At 40.6% G+C, this 20,424-nt stretch overlaps 1 protein-coding gene across 7 annotated transcripts in view; it reads right to left on the bottom strand.

The window, feature by feature from the left end:
• RIMBP2 (RIMS binding protein 2) overlaps positions 1-20,424 on the bottom strand; it is a 285,737-nt gene that overhangs the window by 192,875 nt on the left and 72,438 nt on the right. For 6 of the 7 annotated variants that reach the window (XM_084648843.1, XM_084648844.1, XM_084648839.1 and 3 more), the window contains one exon: positions 16,158-16,298. The exons of the other annotated variant lie outside the window; for it this stretch is intronic. The gene's annotated coding sequence lies outside the window, so the exon portion shown is untranslated. Of the gene's footprint in view, positions 1-16,157; positions 16,299-20,424 lie in introns of those variants that run through there. 7 annotated transcript variants of the gene reach the window in all.

The raw sequence follows: 20,424 nt of genomic DNA, 5'->3' as shown, positions 1-20,424 counted from the left end.
AAAACTTGAACACAACGGTGTCAATCTTTTACTCTGTTAAGTTAAGGGTAACTTACCACAGAAAATGCATTTTTCCTCTTGTTTCATCTATGTCATAGTCCTCCTACAATTGCATAAAGCATCCAATGAAGCCATGAATTTCAAGTCTTAAACCAATGATGGTGCTGACATTTCATTTTTTCCCTTCCTTATTAAGAGGAAAGATGGTTAGAGCCCTGCGCAGACACACAAATGTGTATACGCATCTGATCTGCGATCCGCAAAAATTATCTGCAGATTTGCAGGGCTCTACACTGGGGGCCTGGCTGAGGCCCTGAGACATCCTCCCTGCCGGCCAGGGAGAGCCTCATGGGCAACTGTGGGGAGCCAGCGCAGAGTCACAGACCCTGCACCTGCCCTTGGCCAGGTGGGGAGCCTAGGGGCAGGGACACGGCCAAGGGCTGCTCTCGCCTCCCTCTCCCTCCGCACCACAGGCAGATGAATTGCTGCTCCCCACGGCTCCCCAGCTGGACTCCACACTGGCCTGGTCGAGGGGAGACCTGTGGAGCTGCCCATGGGCTACTCGGGCCCCCGACCCGGGCAGGTGGAGGGTCCACCATGGATCTGCACAACTGCCTGCCCAGCTCTTACCATGGCCGGGCTGCGGCTCCAAGCCACCCCCCTCCCTGTCCAGAACTGGGTCTGGGAGAGCCGCGCTAGTAGCTGTGGGGAGCCGCAGTGGACCCTCCACCTGCCCTGGACAGGGGGCCTGAGCAGCCCCGGACTGTGTCGCTGTCCCCTCGCGCCCCTGCCCAGTGACCCTAGCCCCCAGCCCCTCTGCCCAGAGCTGATGGAGGGACCCAGGCTCCCCACAGCTGCCAGCCTGGCTCTCCCTGACCTGGCTCCGGTGGTGGTGGTGGAGGGAGGCTCGGAGCCACAGCCCAGCCACAGTAAGAGCTGGGCAGGCAACTGTGGGAAGCCGCAGCAGACCCTCCACCTGCCCTGGGTGAGGGGCCCAAGCAGTCCCCCAGCCCAGTATCCCTGCCCGCCCCACATCCCCTGCTCAGGGCAGGTGGAAGATCCGTGCTGCGGTTCCTCACAGCTGCTCACCCAGCTCTTACCGTCAGAGCCCTGTGCAGGTACAAAATTAGTATCCGCATCCACGCTGCTATCTGCAGAAATGGTCCATGGATATCGTGGATATAAAGCGGATACCCATGGATTTGCAGGGCTCTAAAGATGGTCTTTAGGTTAGAGGTACACGGTTTGGGGACAGGATTCTAATTAATGCTAGATGTGCCATACACCTCCTGGTAGCCTTTGAATAAGTCATTTAACCCCTTTCAGAGAGAAAGCACTATGCAAATAATTTATTATTCTTATATTACTGAGCAATAGAGGGAAAAGCAGATGAATTGCGCTGGTTGATTAGAGCACTTGTAACTTCCAGTGAAATAGCAACAGTAGGCTGCTATTCTCTACACTATGGAGCCCATACAAGAGATGGAACAAAACACCATAAAAGAGTCTTACAGGTGAAGGAAACAGAGCTAACGCTTTACACAAATCTAGCCCCTCCCATTTCTCCTCGCTCAGTAATCAATCCTTCATAACCCTTTGTGTTGATTTTGGCCAGTTCTTAACAAAAATGATACCTTCAAAATCTACAGTATCTAAAGAACACTCTGATTATTTAAATAGTAAAAGCAGAGCTGTGGTACTGCGTTTTATAAATAATCACTTGTATGAAATGCGTATGAAAATACTAGAGAATGGCCTAAAGAAAAACACATGTATACTATCCACAAAGAGGGGGGGAAAGACCCTTTAGTCTGTAGGTAAACACAGCTTATCCCTTCTAATGAGCCCCTGCTGTGGCAAGTATTTTATGGTCAATTTCAAGTTCTATATATAAATCGAGAGTAAATCCTCTAATAAGCATGTCCAGAGTACTGCACCATGGATTCAGACACCCAGAAAATTCTCATTAAGTGTTTGACAAACTTAATCCTAAGAGGACAAAGATATTTATGAATTGCTGCATATGCCTGATCCTTAATTAAGAAGAGACTAATTAGGTTTATATTTAATATACTGAGACTTAAGTCTGCAGACTTACAGCCACTCAAATGAGTTCTGACTAACTGCCATTTCCTCAACATTTGAATATCTCACTGGATTTCTGATGCATCATTTTCCTAACAAATGTACTGCTCCAAAATATTCGATGCCACTATTTTGCTCAGTTATTCACTATTCTTTGTTCATCGTACCATGAGCTTCTTTACATGGATGAAAAACACCACATTCTTACAGTCTGCAGTCTTTAAAATGATCTATCCTAAGTGAGTCATGTTTTTACTTCCCTGTTTGCATACTAAATGCAGTAACAAAATGGAAGGTAGTTTATGCATCAACCCACAAACAGAACAGAAAGGAGCCAGAAGAATTCACATTTACTCATCAACTGTGTGGTGAGAGATTTTGCCTCAGTTGCCTGAAATGCCTTAGAACACTTTAAATTGAAGGTTTGCAGAAAAACCTCGGGAAGGAGTTTAAATTCGGAGAAATTGTAAATCTCTTAATTGGACATAAAATGAGTGGTGGTAGTGTCAGGACCCTTTGACATGCTTAGAACAGTAATTAGTTTTAAGACTAAAGCTTTAATTAAATAAAAATTAAGAACAGTTTAAATTAGAAAATACAGTAATGGCGGCTATAGGGTTATGTAATGTAGTGGGAAATTCCATAGGAATACATGAGAGCCCACAGAAATGAATGGGGATGATGCAATCAAGGCAAGCTATTGCATCACTTCCTACGGACAAAGACTCAGCAAAACCCCACAGGAATACACTGTCACCCATAGAAACAAATGGGATTTCCAGATAAGAAGTAAGTAGGGTTCATACAAAGGTCAGCTGAAAAACTCTACAGGAATACATTGAGCCCACAAGTCTATGTGACGAGGCGCTACTAGTACATGTGACTAATTAGCAAATAATTAACGTATGCCAATCTCTGAAAGCTGATTGGCTGAGTTTGAGTGTCACATGCCAGCACACATGGCATAAATTAGCATATGCAAATCCCTGAACGCTGATTGGCTGGATTATTATAATAAATTATCACTAATAAGCTGCAAATCATATATAAAGGCGACAGCCAGCAGGCTAACACCTTGTAGGGAGCAAGGACCAGCGAAAGAGAGGAGCTCTGCCAGACACTTGCAAGGAAGAAGGCTTACGGACCAACAGCAGCAGCAGACCCAGCAAAGGAGAGGCTGCTTGAAAAGCAGCAACTGCAGCAGCAGCAGCCACCCACCCAGGGATCCAGGGTTGCCCTTGGCAATGGCCACTCATGCCACCCAGCCAGCAACAGGCCTTTTCAGCAGCCACTGAAGCAATTACCCAGCTGGCTTCTGTCTCTCCTGCCTGAGGAACCACTTTACCTCAGGAAAAGGCAGCAGAACAACACCGCAGCCACTAGCCCACGCTCAGCGACTAGCCGACCGTGGCTCTACCATCGCCCTCCAGCATCGTGACAGAGCAGAAGGACCGTTCCAGTGACGAATCAGTGGGATTTTAAGAAGGCCTTTGCAAGCCAAAATCTTCCTCTATTTTATCATCTTAGAGCATATGGGTTTGAAGTGTAAATAAAGCTGGATGCTTGTGGTCTGTGTAAGATTTCCCTACCCATTTAGTAACTGCCAGGCCAGCACTTACTGGTTGTTTGGTTTTAAGTGTTTAATATTGAATGTTAATTAATATATTGTTATATGTTTAATTGCTATATTGTTATAAGGTATAGAGTATTAATAGAATGATTGTATTATTGTTATAGGCTATAGAGTTAATTGAAACTGTAATTATATTGTTGTGTCTTTATTTGCTGTGTCACTTCATTCCTTTTTAATTATAACTCTATTATCTCTACTCTTTTACTGTACTCACTCACTTCTAAATAAATATTATTTTTGTTTTCGAAGAATTTACTGCTTGTTTGCCTATTCTTGATTGGAGGGCTGTATCCGTGTCCTTTCAACGGGAAGTTAGCGAACTGCGGCTTTCTCTGAAAACTCCTTTAGGGAGGGCCACAACCTTAATTAGCGGAACAGGTCAATTAGGAATAAAAGGTTTTAAATTAAAAAGCAAATCTTCTGGTAACAACTGTTGGTACAGCCTTGACATTGCTTAACCTAACACTCTGTTAAGGACATCAGAATGCAAATGGTAGATTCAGCATGGAAAATTCAGAGAGCAGAAACTTTGTACAGTACATTTATAACAATAGACTCTACCTTCCATTTCCAATTATCTCCCTACAAAATACATATCCTGGAAGTATTTGCATCATATTTTCAGGAATCTAAAAGCCTCCAAACTGGTCCCACTGCATTTGCATGGTTTCCTCACCAATGGATGAAGGCTAAAGTTCTAGCTTCAAAAAGGCAAAGGGTAGGGAAAACAGTTAAGACGTTTCACCAAAAAAAAAGAGTCCTGAACGAAACCTTTCTCCAGTTTCAGAAAAAAAATGGATAGCTATTCTATCCACACCCCTCTCATTGTTTTATTTTTCTTGCAGACTCCTATATTTCTAGGTTCTGATAGGACTGAAAGAAATTCACAAAGACAACTGCTCTTTTGAGAGTTCTAAGTACTTCACATCTAAGCCACTGGGATAAGCATCTGAACAGAGTCTTTTGATGTTTGTCTCTAAAGGAAGAGCGTTATTGTAAGTTAGTTCTAGGGCTGTGTGAAATTCTTAATGACTTTAAAAATACACCCTCAAAATTTGAGGTTTTCCAGTTTTGGTTGGATTTTGTGAAGACAGGCCAATCCAAAATCTGCAAAATTTATACTGTTGCAAGAAGAAAGGGACTTCATTTAATATAATGAAATTAAAGAATGGCAAATTTAAAACTGATAAAAGAAAACACTATTTCACACAATGTACAGCTGGACTGTGAAATTTATAGCTACAGGATATATAATTGAGTTCAAGTGCACAACAAGATTCAAAAAAAGATAAGACATTTTATATGCATAACAAGATTATTCAGAATTAGAATAATAAACACAAATAAGCAAGTACTTTAGAAGAGAGATAAAAATTCAAGCTTCAGGACATAAGCCAACTTCTAACTTTTTCAAACTTTCCCTGGAAACTGGAAATCCAATAATGGCCTAATACAAAATGTGTTTCCCTAAAGCATTTTGAATGGTCAATGTCGAAGACAGGATACTGGAGTAGATGGACATCAGTTGTGATCCAACATGTCTGTTCCCATGTTCCTATTTTCAAGTAAAAACCTCATTACTTTTGAAAGTTTGATATTTCATTTAAAAGGCAAATCCATTTTCACATGGATTCACACACACAAAAAAACCTGAACAGTGAAACTTTCCAGCTGCAAAATGAGCCTGAATGAAACTGCAAGTATTATTCACAAAGATTTATGAAAAAATATTAGCTAATTCTTTCCAATGACAAGTTGCAAGACTAGGCTTGAATTCTATCCAATTCTATTACTTAATTCTAATCAATGACTATGTGCAAAAAAATCAAGTCACAGTGATTTGGCCAGAATTTTGGTAAATACAATGGAGCATTTACTAAAGAATTCAGAACCCATTTAAATATTTAGGCCCCAACTCAAAATATTTAAGCACATGTTTAACTTTAGCATGTGTTTACATCTTATTGAAGTCTGTGGGACTTAAGTATGTGCGTAAGTGTACTTCTGAATAGCCATTACAAGGTGGCTTGCAGCTCACAAAATACAATACTTTCCCTGGTCTTACACAGGGTTGCTCCCCTCCACCAAAAAAACCTGTTTCATACATTTCCCACCCAACATCCCTTCAAGTTCATACTCAGGCTCCTTCCAGGCAATTACTTCCCTCTCCCTCAGCTCCTCCATTTCCCCTGACTCCCCCAAGCCTTTACACTGTTTCTGGAGGGTGCGGGAAATACAGTTCTGTATTTTAGTTTAAATGAATTATTACTCGGAGTTCTGTATTACTATGCAGAGTAAGGAATCTGTTTGTCAAAAAACATTTCCTGAATCTTTTTTGTTGTCTATATTGTTACAGACACACTTGCTGACAAGTATTTTGAAATAAATTACCAAAATAATTGAAACTGCTGTGATTATATTGTGTTATTTTGACAAATAAAATGCAGAATTTTAAAATTTTTTGTGCAGAATTTTTAATTTTTTGGTGCAGAATTCCCCCCAGGAGTAAGCACTGTTAGATCTTAATGGGTCTGAAAGTCTTTCTTGTGTCTTGACTTGATTTTTTCAATGCTCACATGATCTGAGGCTTCCTTGAGTCAGGGACCAGAACACAGGGCGCATTTCTGACCCAGGAAAACCCTGGAGTATCCAAGGTGTGAAGCTAGCTTAGGTCCAGAAAAGAACATCAGACCTACTGAGATGTCCCACGGTGGCCATGCTGGGTTACCAGAATCAGAAGGGAAGACAGTCACAGATTCCCCTGGTAAAGGGAGGAGAGGAAAAGGAAAAGTAAGGATCCAAGCTGGAAATAGCCATCAGAGAGCTACATGTGCTCAGAAGAAGGCGAGAGAAACTGGCAACAAAAGGACTTTTGGAGGAAGGAGCGGTAGGAGGAAGGAGAAGGGGTTTAAAACATCAAAAATGGGTCAGGAAAATTTTTACTACATAAACCGCATGGAGCATTCTTAATAAAGATGCAATTGTTCAACCTAGTCCCAATTAACAGTTAATTGTTTTCTTATGGTGAATGAATTAAAATATGTCAAAAATTATAAGAATATTAGGATGGGATTTTTAAAGGCACTTAAGGGAGTTAGAAGCCCAAGTTCCATTGAAATTAGTCCCTCAGACTCTTTTAAAAACCTTAGCCTTTGTCTACAATTGTGTTTATTTTTCCGTCAGTTAAAACAGTATAGCCAGTGGCGAGCTGGAGCCGGTTCGCACGGGTTCGCTAGAACCAGTTGTTAAATTTAGAAGCCACGAGGGACAACTGGTTCTAAAAGAGCTTCTAAATTTAAATCGCCAAAAGTGGTGCCTTAGGCACCGACTCCATGGGTGCTCCAGCCCTGGAGCACCCAAGGGAAAAATTTGGTGGGTGCAGAGCACCCACTGGCAGCTCCCCGCCCCATCCCCCATCCCCAGCTCACCGCCGCTCCGCCTCCACTTCCTTCCCTGAACGCACCGCCCCACCCTGCTTCTCCGCCCTTTCAGGCTTCCCGAGAATCAGCTGTTCACGCGGGAAGCCGGGGCCAGCTGAGAAGCAGGCCGCGGCTTCCCGCTCAGGCCCAGGGAGGTGGAGGTGAGCTGGGGAGAGGGGGCGCAAGGGCCACCCGCACCGCAGCACGTAACCCGCGGGGGAAGGGGAGGGGGCACGCAAGGGAACCGCTCTTCGTCCCAGCTCACCTCCGCCACTCTCAGCCTGAGTGTGAAGCTGCCGCCTGCTTCTCAGCCCTCCCAGGCTTCCCGCCGAACAGCTGATTCGCGGGAAGCGGGGGCGGAGAAGCAGAGCGGGGCAGCGGGTTCAGGGGCGGAGGCGGAGCGGCGGTGAGCTGGGGCTGGGCGCGGGGTGGGGAGCTGCCGGTGGGTGCTCTGCACCCACCAAGTTTTCCCCGTGGGTGCTCGAGCCCCAGAGCACACAGGGAGTCGGCGCCTAAGGCGCCACTTTTGATGTGATCAGTGGGGGGAGCAGCCGCTCCCCCTGCTCCCCCCCAGCTACGCTCCCCCACCCCTAGGAGCCAGAGGGACCTGCCGGATGCTTCCTGGGAGTTGCCCCAGCTAAGCACCGCTGGGACTCCCCACCTTGTTCCCCAGCAGGTCTCTCTGGCTCTTAGGGGTGGGGTGGGAACCCACTACGGTGGCCCACGAGACCCTCCTGTCCAATTCTGGGGGCAGTCAGGGGACAGGGTTCTGGGGGGGAGGCGTCAAGGAACACGGGGGAGGGGGGTTGGATGGGGCAGGAGTCCAGGGGGGCGGGGGTGGGCAACGATCCCCTCGTGGGGTGAGGAGGGAACCCGTTGTTAAGATTTTGGCAGCTCATCACTGAGTATAGCTAATAGAATTTGTTTTAAGAGTTCATGTCAGACTTCCTTCACTTGAAAATACCACTCATTTTTGTTTCCTAGTACTTCAATTGTAGGAATAAACTGCAGATATTACTGTTAACTGCAGCTGTGTATAACACTCCAGTGCTGAATTTATTGTTATAGTTGGGAACAATGGAGGTTAAAAAGGTTATTACTTTCTTGATAATAGAGGGCCTTATTTCTGACAGTATTATTTTCCTTTTATGACTACATTCCATACTGTGTTTATCATGTTACAGAAAGACACACACAGAGACATTCAAATCCTGCTTGCCATATTGAAACAAGTAGTCCCACTGAAGATCTGGGGATTATGCAGGGATTTGCCCTATATAAGCAGAAGGTTTTTTAAATGTGTTGCTAATTATTTATATGCCTCATTATATCCTTGCTGAGCTGAGCACGACTCACCTCACTTGTCCACCCACAGCCTATCAGGTAAAGATAAATTGGATTGTTCAAACATTTCTAAAGCTATGAGTTTTAAAAAAAAAATCCACAGTACTAAAACGTAACCAGTTTGGGATGAATGTATCACGCAGGACAGAGAATGTACCTCACAAACTAATCTTCAAAGACCAGTTCCACAGAAATTGAATTGTTGTCCACAAAAATCCAGAAGATCTCCAACAAGAACACATATTAAAGAAAACTGAAATGGAAGAATGTTTTATCCTATTTAATCAAGTAAAGAGATTAAGAAAAAAAACAGCTATTTTATGGAGCATTCTGTGTGAGACAAAGAGAAAGAGAAGGTAAGAAATGATGAATTGACTGGTCATTTGACATTCTAGGGACAGATTTTTTTGCCTTAGGACACAAGGAAAATATAACTATTGTTATGGCAACAGGGTTCATAAATAGGTGATAAATAGGAGTGGATGAGCCATTACAGGTGTCAGTATTCCCATGAATAATTTAGTTAGCTTTTCTTGTGCACTAAATTAATTGTCAGTTAAGAGACTGTTTATGAAGAATCACTAGTTCTCTTATTGTGGCACCTAGAAGCCCAAACTGAGGTCAGGGCCCCAGTGTGCAAGGTGCTGTTCATGCTCATCATGAGACAGCCCTTGCCCCAAAGCGCTGACAATCTAAAGAGACAAGGCAAAGGGTAGGAGAAAGTTACAGATAGGGAACTGAAGCAGAGATATTAGTGACCTGCCCAGGGTGAAACAGGGAGTTTGTGACAGAGGCAGGAAATATGGGTTCAACTCCTATATTCTGGTCCAGAAGATCATCTTTCCTCTCAGTTGGAGTGCTTTCATCAGTGTAGCTATAGTGAGCTTCAAAATGGCAGAGAAGGAGAGGAGTGGCTGAGCTCAGCCACAACAACAGTCAGCTGTTTCTGCAACACTAGGTTCTGCCCTCACGTATGGGTCTTATCACGATATGATCTTGACAACTCATGGTGAATAGCCCCTACCCTTGAAGGCCCCCAAATCTTAAAGAAAAATTGCAAATAAGGGCTTACTCTTACTTACTTTATTCAAGTGAGCATTCCCACTGGCATCACATGAATAAAACTATCAGGATTTGGCCATTAATCCTATAGGGCGTAATATTCTTGGCTGAAATCAATAGTTACCGATGGCCACAGGCAGCTCAGTTTTTAAAACTGGGTTCTGTTAATACAGATTTTTTTCCTCCCTGTTTACATCAGATGGAGTATCACATGTTACTCTGAATTATTTTTTTGGCATCAGGAATATATTAACCAGACCAGCATTAGAAAGATAGGATGCCCGCTTATCCATGACAGTAAAGAAAAAAAAAAAAGAGGGGAAAAAAGAGGATGTTTTTATTAGAAAAAGTGTTTCTAGATCAACTATCTTTTTAAAACTCCTGAACACTGAAATAACTATGTTTTAGGGGATGGAGAAAAGGTCAGCCTGCTTTCGAGCTAATTAGTTCAATACAGTGAATCAGTCTATTTTTCCTTATATCAGATATTTCTGAATGGCTTGAGGTTTTAGATACCTTTTATGGCCTTTGCGCAGTCACATTAAAGAATGTAACAAGCTCATTGAACTTTAGGAGAAGGGAACAAGCTTTGCTTCCCCCCTTCTCCTTAAACTAAATACAGTTCTACTTTTGATGGAACTTTCTCTTGAGGACTTGTTGATAGGAAAGTTCTTTATCCTACCAGTACTATGTTAATCAAGTCAAGTCAGATTTCCATGTTTGCAAAGAGAATAATTATTTCCAGAGCAACACCACCAGAAACGAAAGGTTATGCAAGTAAATTCATTTGTGGAAACAAAGAATAAAATGACAGCATTGCCAAGGGAAATAAGGCTGTCAAAAAAGCCCAAACACTATTCACAAAGACACACAAAAATGACAAAAAGGTGAATGCCTATATGGCAAGCCATTATATTACAGAGGTATGTATCAAAAGCCAAATGCTGCTCTAATCCATAAACATTATTGTTTCCTTCCTGCAAAGAACTATATATATGTGCTGCAGGGGGAACAGGGAAGAAAACTCCTCTTAATAAGTTTCTTTTTAGGGCAGTCTATCGACAATGAACTATTAAATGTCACTTCTGAAGCCTGCTTTCTTTGCACTAATGCATTAACATTCAACCCCATAGTTGGCCGTCCTAAATCAGAAGCGTCTCTGAATTGCAAACCAAACTCTCAGTATTTATATATATTTTTAATTATGTTTACATTTTTCTTTCAGCTGAGCTTTTGCCTAACATGCTGAACATCAAGCATTGCCATCCTTGCAAAAAATAAAACAAAGTAAATGCTTGGAATGCATAATACATATTGTTTTTCCCTTTATGTAGAGACAGGAAGACTTAAAACAAAGAATAGTATGTACTAGAGAGAACACTATGGATTGGGAAAGACAAAAGCAATTACAATTTTTTGATATACAAGCATAACCCGGCAAACTGATGCTGCTTGAGTAGCTCTTCTGATACATTGTTGTTACAGGTGGAAAATGGCATTATGCCTGCATTAGGGCCCTTTTAACAGCCTCAATTCCAAACTTAGAGCACTTTAATTTACAATCAGGGAGCTACAAGTCATTTACTAGCAGCTGTAGCCAGAGGCAAATGATACTGTTGCTTAGTAACTAACAGGTAACTAGTGCAAACCCCAGTTATATTTACGTACAGAGCAAGCTAATGATAGAATATGAAGGAGATGTATGTTTATGGAAATAGATTCCATCTAGTTGTTTATTAAGATACTGTGGGATTTTTCTTGTAATGAAACATTTGTTTAAATAAAATGCACCAGGAAGGAGAATTGAGCTAATGTTTTCTGACCTTCAGTACACATGATTAAATGAACCATTGCAGATATAGCTTTTTCAGTTCATTAAAAAAATGAATGGGTGTGAAAACTGCGTTATCCCCAAGCAGCTGATTTCATTCTGAGAGGCCAGATTGACAAACCTGGAGACAAAAGTTCATTGTTTATCCATAGGGCTGCTACCTCCCAGCTAACAGCTGTTTAAGTTTTCTTTACTCCCCCACAAACATCCCTAAGCCAACCATCTTTCAGAGTAAAACGGGTCATTCAGTCTTCACCTACATTCATCCCTCGGTTTCTTGGCTGAGACTTCAAACAGTGGTGTCAATTAGCACTGCCTGTGAAGGAGGGTTTTATGAAATCGAAACCTGCACTGGAGTAGAAATAGTAACACAAATAATAAGCACTATGCCCCATTATCAATCCCATGAGCCATCCAGTCACTCAGGGTTCTTCTTCATTAAGAATACACACTTTGGGCACAATTCCTGTACTGACTGAAATTAATGAGAGTTTTGACATTGATTTCAATGCTATCCGAATCTGGCCCCATACGTTAGCTATGATAACTCTATTAACAATTATCTATGTTCTCAAATGCGTTCTATTAAACAGAGCTCACATAACACAGGCTTTACTTTTCACCTGAATAGGGACATTTTTAGTCAAAAACGAATATTCAGTTCACCTCACAGCTGTATAGTTATTCTTTTCATAGAGATGTAAAGCAGGCATTAATAGTAGTTCAAAACATCACATTTATAAACTTTTCTCCCATCATATTAAACATAAATACTTCAGATGGAATAAAACTTCAGCCCTTCAAATGGATAAATTCCCCACCAAAATTAGAATCTCAAGCTTCAGAAATCAGGCTTTTAAGCAAAGTGTCAGAGTTATGCCTTCACTTGCTGTTCCATGAGATATAATGTCAGGAGAATAAGAAGACCAGGCTAAAAAAAGTCTCATTTATTCTTATCTACAGAGGGCTTTATTTTTAGGAATTTTCTTTCAAATTAGTTAGTTAACAATTGCCAAGTGCTTTGAAGATCAAAAGCTGTGTAAGTGCTGAGTATTATCCAGAAACCAAAAAATGCATACCAAATAACTAACATACATGCTACTCACAGCACTAACAATCACAGTATCTTAGAGTTCAACAGCAGCTTTCAATCCCAAAGGATCTGAAAGGGCTTAAACTATGGCCAGAGCCTGCAAACAGCTCTATATGTGTGGATCCTTAGCCCTTCACAGTGTCCCATTTGCTTAAGTAGGACTCTGTGCAGTTCTATTTGCAGGACTGAATCTTGACTAAATACAGGAACCATTTTAACTAACCACCATTGAAATGCAGCTAAATGTGGTGTGGAATACAAAAGTTGTTTAGCAGGTGTGCACCATCACTATATAGCAGCTTTCTTAAAATTCAACTGAAAATAACTTTGTAGGGTGGATATCTGTCTGTCTAGCCTATAAAATTTTGAGAGAGACTTCCACAAAATTAAAAAACCTATAGATTTGTACTATTCATTAACAAATTCTAAAGGAGATTAAAGTAATTTCTATAGAGCCCTATTTAATTCCTGTAAGACATTACTGGTTGAATCTCTCAAATTTCACTCTTGCAAAAAATATTACTGGATTGTTAATAACAATCAGTGCTTAGGAACTGCATTATGCCTCATTCAAAAGACAGTACTTCCTACAGTGACCTGTATACAATGTTTCTCTTTCAACAATGAGACTCTCTAATGCTTGTACATTACTTCAATGTATATTTACCCTGTTCCTTTTAAGGCCTTAAGTTTACTTACTGAAGGACAAATAAGGAAGGTAAAACATTTACATATCTTCAGGCATACTAATAAATATGACATATGAGCAACAAATTACACACCTGGCTCTCTTTTCCAGGACACACACGCGCGCGCTTCCCCCCCACCCCACCCACAAAGCCAGACATAACTTACGCACTACTATAAGGTATCCAAGAAGCATCACTACAGTCCACCTTTGCCAGCCTACCAATTTGTTAAATATACCAAAACCAAGGACCTAACACAGGACTAATAAAATTATCTTTATCACTGGAGAGCTCAAAATGACGGATGCCAAAGTTTAGGACTTTATGAGATCAAGTGAGCACATACAGTTTTCAAATTTTGTTTTGCAAATGCAATTAAAAATGTGCAATTGATTTAGTACTGGAGAGTAATGACATCCCAGTTCATTTGAAATTAATATATCTCGATAAAATGGCATTAAGCTGAGACATTAAGTCCTGAGGTACAGATCTAAATTAAGGGTCAGGAACCTGCTTTGCCAGGTTTCAGATTACTTTGAACACAGACAGCGTAACTGGCCTAAACTACTACATTCTTAAACTAGTACATCTGAGTACATAACCTTTGAGACTCTGGGCTAGATAAAGACAGGCCCAGGGACAGAACTCAAATTCAAGTCAAGCCCAAATCAGAATATGGACCCAATCCTGGAAGACACTAAATGCCTCGAGAGAGGTGCTGAGCACTTGCAACTTCCCTTTGTGTCAACACGAATTATGAAATAGTTTAAATAGTTTCATCATGGCGTAACCCACCTATGGTAACTTTTAAGTAGGTACCTATACCAGCATTTTTCAGTATATGTGCATGCACTAAAGGCCATCTCCATTCACTAACATTTTAACTTGTAGTGTGTTCTTTAAAGTGTCTCATGACGTTTAGAGTACAACTTGGCTCAGCTTTTAGTGAAAGATAAACCTTCACTTGACGATAGATTTTTTTCAGGTCCTTTGGGTTCTCAGTTAACAAAGTTTTCACTGTTCCTTTATATTAATCAATTACTTGTTTTTGCTCTTTTCTAAATAACTCATTATAATCATACAATAAAGGCAGCATCAAGAGAAAGGAAAGACCACAAAACAGACCCAAACGTAGCCATATATTTTATTACAGAATATGACAGGTTTCAGAGTAGCAGCCGTGTTAGTCTGTATTCGCAAAAAGAAAAGGAGTACTTGTGGCACCTTAGAGACTAACCAATTTATTTGAGCATAAGCTTTCGTGATGCATCCGATGAAGTGAGCTGTAGCTCACGAAAGCTTATGCTCAAATAAATTGGTTAGTCTCTAAAGTGCCACAAGTACTCCTTTTCTTATTACAGAATATGTCGCTATTGAATCTAACTGGTCGCTATTTCTTCTCCATGTGGCAGAAAACAGAAAAATGATATTAAACTCTTCCATGCACCTTCCAATCCTGCATTTACAATGAGACTGTAAAAGCTAACATACACAACATGCATTCACAGTTTATTTATTAAAAGGCATTTCTTAGCACCAATCAGATAATATACAGCAGACTCACAACAGAAGAAACTAAATTTAAAATAATAGCTATTGCTGATAAGGAAGGGTACACGATTTAGAAAGGTGGGCAGGAAAACAGGTCCATAATTGCAATTAGCACTCCATGATACTATAGTGGTGGCCCTCAGAAGCTTATCTTGGGCAAAATTGAAAAATATAAGGTTAACTCCAGATTTTCAAAACCAACTTCTATTTCCCTATACACATGCCTATAGGAAATACCATAAATACAGCTGAAAGTGGGGTTATTTAACTGTAAATACTTATTTAAGCCCCCAGCCTACGCTCTTATCCATGCCAATGGAAGAGTCCACCCACTCACATCCAATTGTAGGACCATGGGCCTTAATTATCTCAGGCAATTGGCAAGTTTTAAAAGGCCATCACCGTACACGATAAGTCCAATTCCCTATACACAGCTGCATTCTCTACTGAAAACTGACCCTGAACAATTTAAGATAAGTCAGCTAGTTCAATTTGGTTTTAGGCTGCAGTATGATTTTGCTACTTAAATGGTATTTCTCCTCTGAAATACCAAGCCAAAAAATGTGTTTACCACTTTTTACAGCACAAGCAGAAATAACCCCTTGTGCAGTAAGAAGCAAAAGTTGATACACAGCTATTACTTATATACATCAAATTTCAATGCTGCATCTGCAGATCTGAACAGTCAACTTTAAAAAGTCAGCAAATTCTGATTTTAGAGCAATTGGTTGAATGAATCATTTATTTGTTTTCAAACTAACTTGAAAACCTGTCACTCTCCCTGCTTCTAGCAGAATTCAGAGTATCTCCAACCCCACCAGACCTTCTTGGAATGACAAGATACTACCCCTCAGACCTCTCAAAAAACGTCTTTGACAACTGTTCTCTTTTCCTAGAGCTACTATATTCTGAAAACAACCTCTTCTAAAATATTCTACTGATGGCACATTTTGTAATCTGTAGAGAGCGAGAATGCCACACACATATATATGAATCCAACTTCTGCTCTGAATTATAACCAGACAATCCAACTGACATCTATGGGCCAGATTTTCAGCTGGTATAAATCGGCAGAGCGTGGAGCTACGCTGAACTACACCAACTGAGGTTCTGGCCCTATGACTTTGTGCCCAAGACAGTGCATCACAACTTTGTTTATCAACGATAAATTCTCCTTCCATATTTATACATATGGTTCATCTGGTTCTTGCTATTATTTTTTTCAGATGTTACTACTGGATTACAGTTTTGTAATACTCTATTTTAAAACTTTGATACCAATGTAAAGTATCTGAACATTTAAAAGCATAACAAAAGTAATAAAGCAGGCTGAGTTTAGTTCACTGCAACCTTTGGAATTAAAGAATCTTTGGATTGCAAAAATCACACTTGTGTCTAAATTCACCATTCAGCTAAAGTAATAAAAAAAGAACAACCAGAGAGGACTTACTAAAAATCTCCAATGATGATTCCCTTGAGTTAGTGTTGTGACATTAGATTGAAAAATCTGGGTTTTCTCCTCTAAAAATCGGATCTGATCTAATGTTTTCTGTGGCACTGCAGGTTGCAAATATGGTAGCTCATTTCTAAACTGTAGGGAAACAAAAACCAAAAACAGGTAAATCCTTACATTTGTTTAAACCACACCTAGCAGCATGCATCTTTTCCACAATATAATGTGATTTACATCAGTGGTTCTCAACCTTTCCAGACTATTGTACCCCTTTCAAGAGTTGGATTTGTCTTGAGTACCCCCAAGTTTCACCTCACTTAAAAACTACTTGCTTACAAAATCAGACATAAAAAATACAAGTGTCACAGTACACTATTACTGAAAAATTGCTTTCTTTCTTTCTCATTTTCTCTGTATGAAATTTTAGTTTGTAGTGACTTCACTAAAACTTTTTATGTAGCCTGTTGTAAAGCTACAAATATCTAGATGAGTTTATGTACCCCTGGAAGACCTCTGCGTACTCCCAGGGGTACATATACCCCCAGTTGAGAACCACTGATTTACATGATCTTTTTAACAGAATGTCTCTCCATACGTGGTTTGCAAGTGATGGATAATAAAAATATCCTACACATTAAAAGCCAAACTAAATTAATAAGTTTTCAAGAATCCTCTGAAGCATACCTCATCATATATAACGGTGGAGATGTGAAAATAAAATGTGCATTGCTTTCATGCACCACTTCAACTCAGTTTCCCCCATTCCTGTAGAAACTAATTTACCAAAGGCTGTTGTTTAGTTCTTACACCATATGCTGGCCCGTAGCAGAGGGGTGAATTTCTCTGGGTGCTCAGTTTTGGGGGTTTGATTAGATACAAACTCTAGTATAATGCTTACTATTGTACTTTTCTAAGCATCTTCCTTTCTTGCCAACAATCAAAATATCATTTATTGAGCTTAAAGATGCCTTATTGATGCCTTATAGATGCCTTTTAAGATTTATTGAGCTTAAAGAAATTTAATGCTTAGGGGCAATCCAGAGTTGCTGAAGTCAAAGGAAAGACTCCCATTGACTTCAGTAAGCTTTGGGTAAAGGGTGAAGTGCACAACCTGTAGTCTTGGGCAAAACTTCAGAACAGAAGGGAACTTTGTCTGACTAAAATCAGCAGGGATCAAGTCAAGGAATTTTAATGACAACTAAAGACATATTTCCTGTGACTTCATCAGAAGGGAAAGTGAGAGGAAACAGGTAATTTATAATGCTGTATCATGGACTGTATCACATTTTAAATGAATCACTGTTTGTTATAAACTTCACTATGGAATGTGGTTCATTTACTCTTACCACTTCCAATCGACATACCTGGCCTGTCAAAAGGCTTAGGCTTTGTCTACACTAGCACTTATGTCAGCTAAACTTTTGTCGGTTGGGGGGGGGGGGTTTCCCCACACCCGACCGACATAAGTTTCATGGACAAAAGCACCAGTGTGGACAGCACTATGTTGACAGGAGAGCATCTCCCACCTACATAGCTACTGCTGCTCATTGGGGGTGGTTTAATTATGCCCACAGGAGAGCTCTCTCCTGCCAGCATGGAGCAGCTGTACAGGAGACCTTCCAGCAACACAGCTGCAGCAGTACAGCTGTGCCATGGTAAGGTCCGTAGGGTAGACATAGTCTTAGTCAATCAGGGCCTGTGTATTCTATAAGATACATATATGGAGAGTATATACTTAATGCACAGCAACAACTATATGGGTTTGAACCAACTCCCACTGAAGTCATTGTGAGTTATTCCACTGACTTCTACTAGAATTGCATCAGGCCCGAAGTTAGGTTAAAGAGGGAGAATGGAGGAAGGGGAGGGGAGAAGAGTCCCTAATTACAAGGGCCACAGAGAAATGCTTAAGCCAGGTGAAGGAGTAAAAGAAATGTCAATGTAAGGGCAGGATGGCAACAAACTTAATTTGTGCAGGAAAGAAACCCAAATATCAGAAGAACTAATTCCCCTCGAAGGCCTCAATTTGGCAAGGCACTTAAACATATGTAGAACTTTAAGATTGGGAGTAGTCCCATTGGCTGAATCAGGATCGCAGCTGGTAGATTCATATGCCTATTCACAAGCCAGCCCAAATGAGTTAAAACAAGTGTAACACATTACCAGTCATGTAATTGTGGAATGGTAATTGTGTACCAGTGAATGTGTCTATAGTGGAGTACTAGGTATATATTGTAATTAACAGAGTAGGTTGCAATTAAAGAAATACTATGATTTAGTGAGTTTTAGTTTCTCATTGCTATGGATTAAACACAACATATAAAAAAGTACACAAAGCCATGCATGTGTCGCTACATCTGAGTGTTATTTTTTGTCATGAACCCAGATTGCAAATTTTCTGGAGCAAAGGCTGTCTTTTCTACTATATTTGTACAGGGCCTAGCACAAAGGGGCCCTGATCCAGGATTGGGGTCCCTAAGCAGTACTGTAGTATAAATAAGAATACATTTTAAATAGACAGAGTGTGTACATACCAGCAAAGAGTATACACACACATTTCAAAATACACTTTCAATATTTAATTAATCCCCACTTATCTTGAATAAGCACTACTCTTGTAGCAGTAAACTAATTATCTTCCTCTCAGGGACATTATGGTTTTAAATCATTTAAATATTTCACAGATCTCCATTCACTGAATCCATTGTTATCACATGAATCTTGCTGCAACTAAATAAAAAGCCTCACGAATCTGAAGACCTGAGCAGGCTGGCTAACCTTTTCATCTCTGGCATTTCAGTAAACTTTATACTGGTGCACTTTGTCAACTGGAAACATACCAAAGGTTGATTAAATTACTTTTTCATCAGTTATAAGACTCTATGAGCTCAGACCAATCTTAGATGTGATCTTATCCTACTGAACTCATTGGGTGTTTTGCAGTTGATTTTCATAGGAAAAAGAGCAGATTCAATTGCTGATAAGTGAGTAGTTCTATCAAAGCTTTTAAGGCATCTTTTTCACCAAAGCTGAGTTTTATAGATATCTTTTGACTGAGGCCCCTTTTGTCACACAAAACCTGCAGACCACATGAACAACCTGTTACCTGCAAAGCGGTCAACATAAGAGCCTATTAAATCTTTATGAGACAAGAGCAACAGGCATTCTTAATACCACACAATATAGCTCTAAAAGGAACCAAACAAACAAAAGAATCACACAAGGCTCCAGTGGCACAAAACCAATTCTAATAAATATGAAAACTTGGGGACATACGGAGGTTTATTATTAGCATAGAATAGTATACACAGCCGATCCACGTACATACATCCAAATCATTAGCAACAAACATTCAGCTTGCTGGTGCCTTTAAATGTCTGTACTTACACAACGTGCAATTCCTTCTTCAGTGCCAACTCAATTTTGATGACACCACCAATGCTGGATTTCTGGGACGCTGCTAATAATACTGGCAAGTGGCCCTACTCAGCCTTCCATTTCTATGTTAGGCCTGGGCCTGGAAGCGTAAGGCTGTTTATTTATTCATGGGTTTCCTAAGCTGCGCTTTGTGTCAGCTGAATAGGACAGTTACTCAATCTCAATATGGGACCTGTTCAGCATTTAGCAGGCACCTTTATGAATCATTCAGACAAAGAACACTGCCCTCATAACAGCAATATGGTCTTTTCACATGGATATTCTTTTGGACAGGTAATCCTGTGTAGAGAAACAAAGTTTCATCAATGTCCCTTTTTGAAGGGTACTGGTCTCTCTTTAAAATATATTTTACATGATACCTGTCATTTGCAACCTCAGAGGCAGAAACTCTCTTACTATATTATCTGCAAATACTCAGGGTTGTGAACAAGTTTATCATGCAGATAGTCCCAGTGAAATCAGTTGGGACTACTCAAGTGTGTCAAGTTAATCACATACCCAAGTGTCTGCTGGCCTGAGGGCTATGTTTATAGAGTATGTAGTATCATGGGGCCTCGATCTTGATTGGAGTTGCGATACTGGCAGACTAGGTGGCATCTCATACCAAGGCCTCTTGGCCTTACAACACTGACAAATGCATAGCTGGAAATCAGTCTAGCTCACCTGTGTGTTAGCATTGTTAAAACAGATGTTAAATTGATAAGAATGTGGTTAGCGTTTAGACTTGATGAAATGCTTGTAGCATGCTGCATGCATTGCTCTCACTTAACGTCTGTAGCACATGGTACAAAGTTATTTTGAGTGTTTGCACTGTAAACCTCTGTAA

The sequence above is a fragment of the Lepidochelys olivacea genome, assembly GCF_965140295.1.
Source record: "Lepidochelys olivacea isolate rLepOli2 genome assembly, chromosome: 15".
NCBI classification, from domain to species: domain Eukaryota; kingdom Metazoa; phylum Chordata; order Testudines; family Cheloniidae; genus Lepidochelys; species Lepidochelys olivacea.
This window is presented reverse-complemented; position numbering and strand designations above follow the sequence as displayed.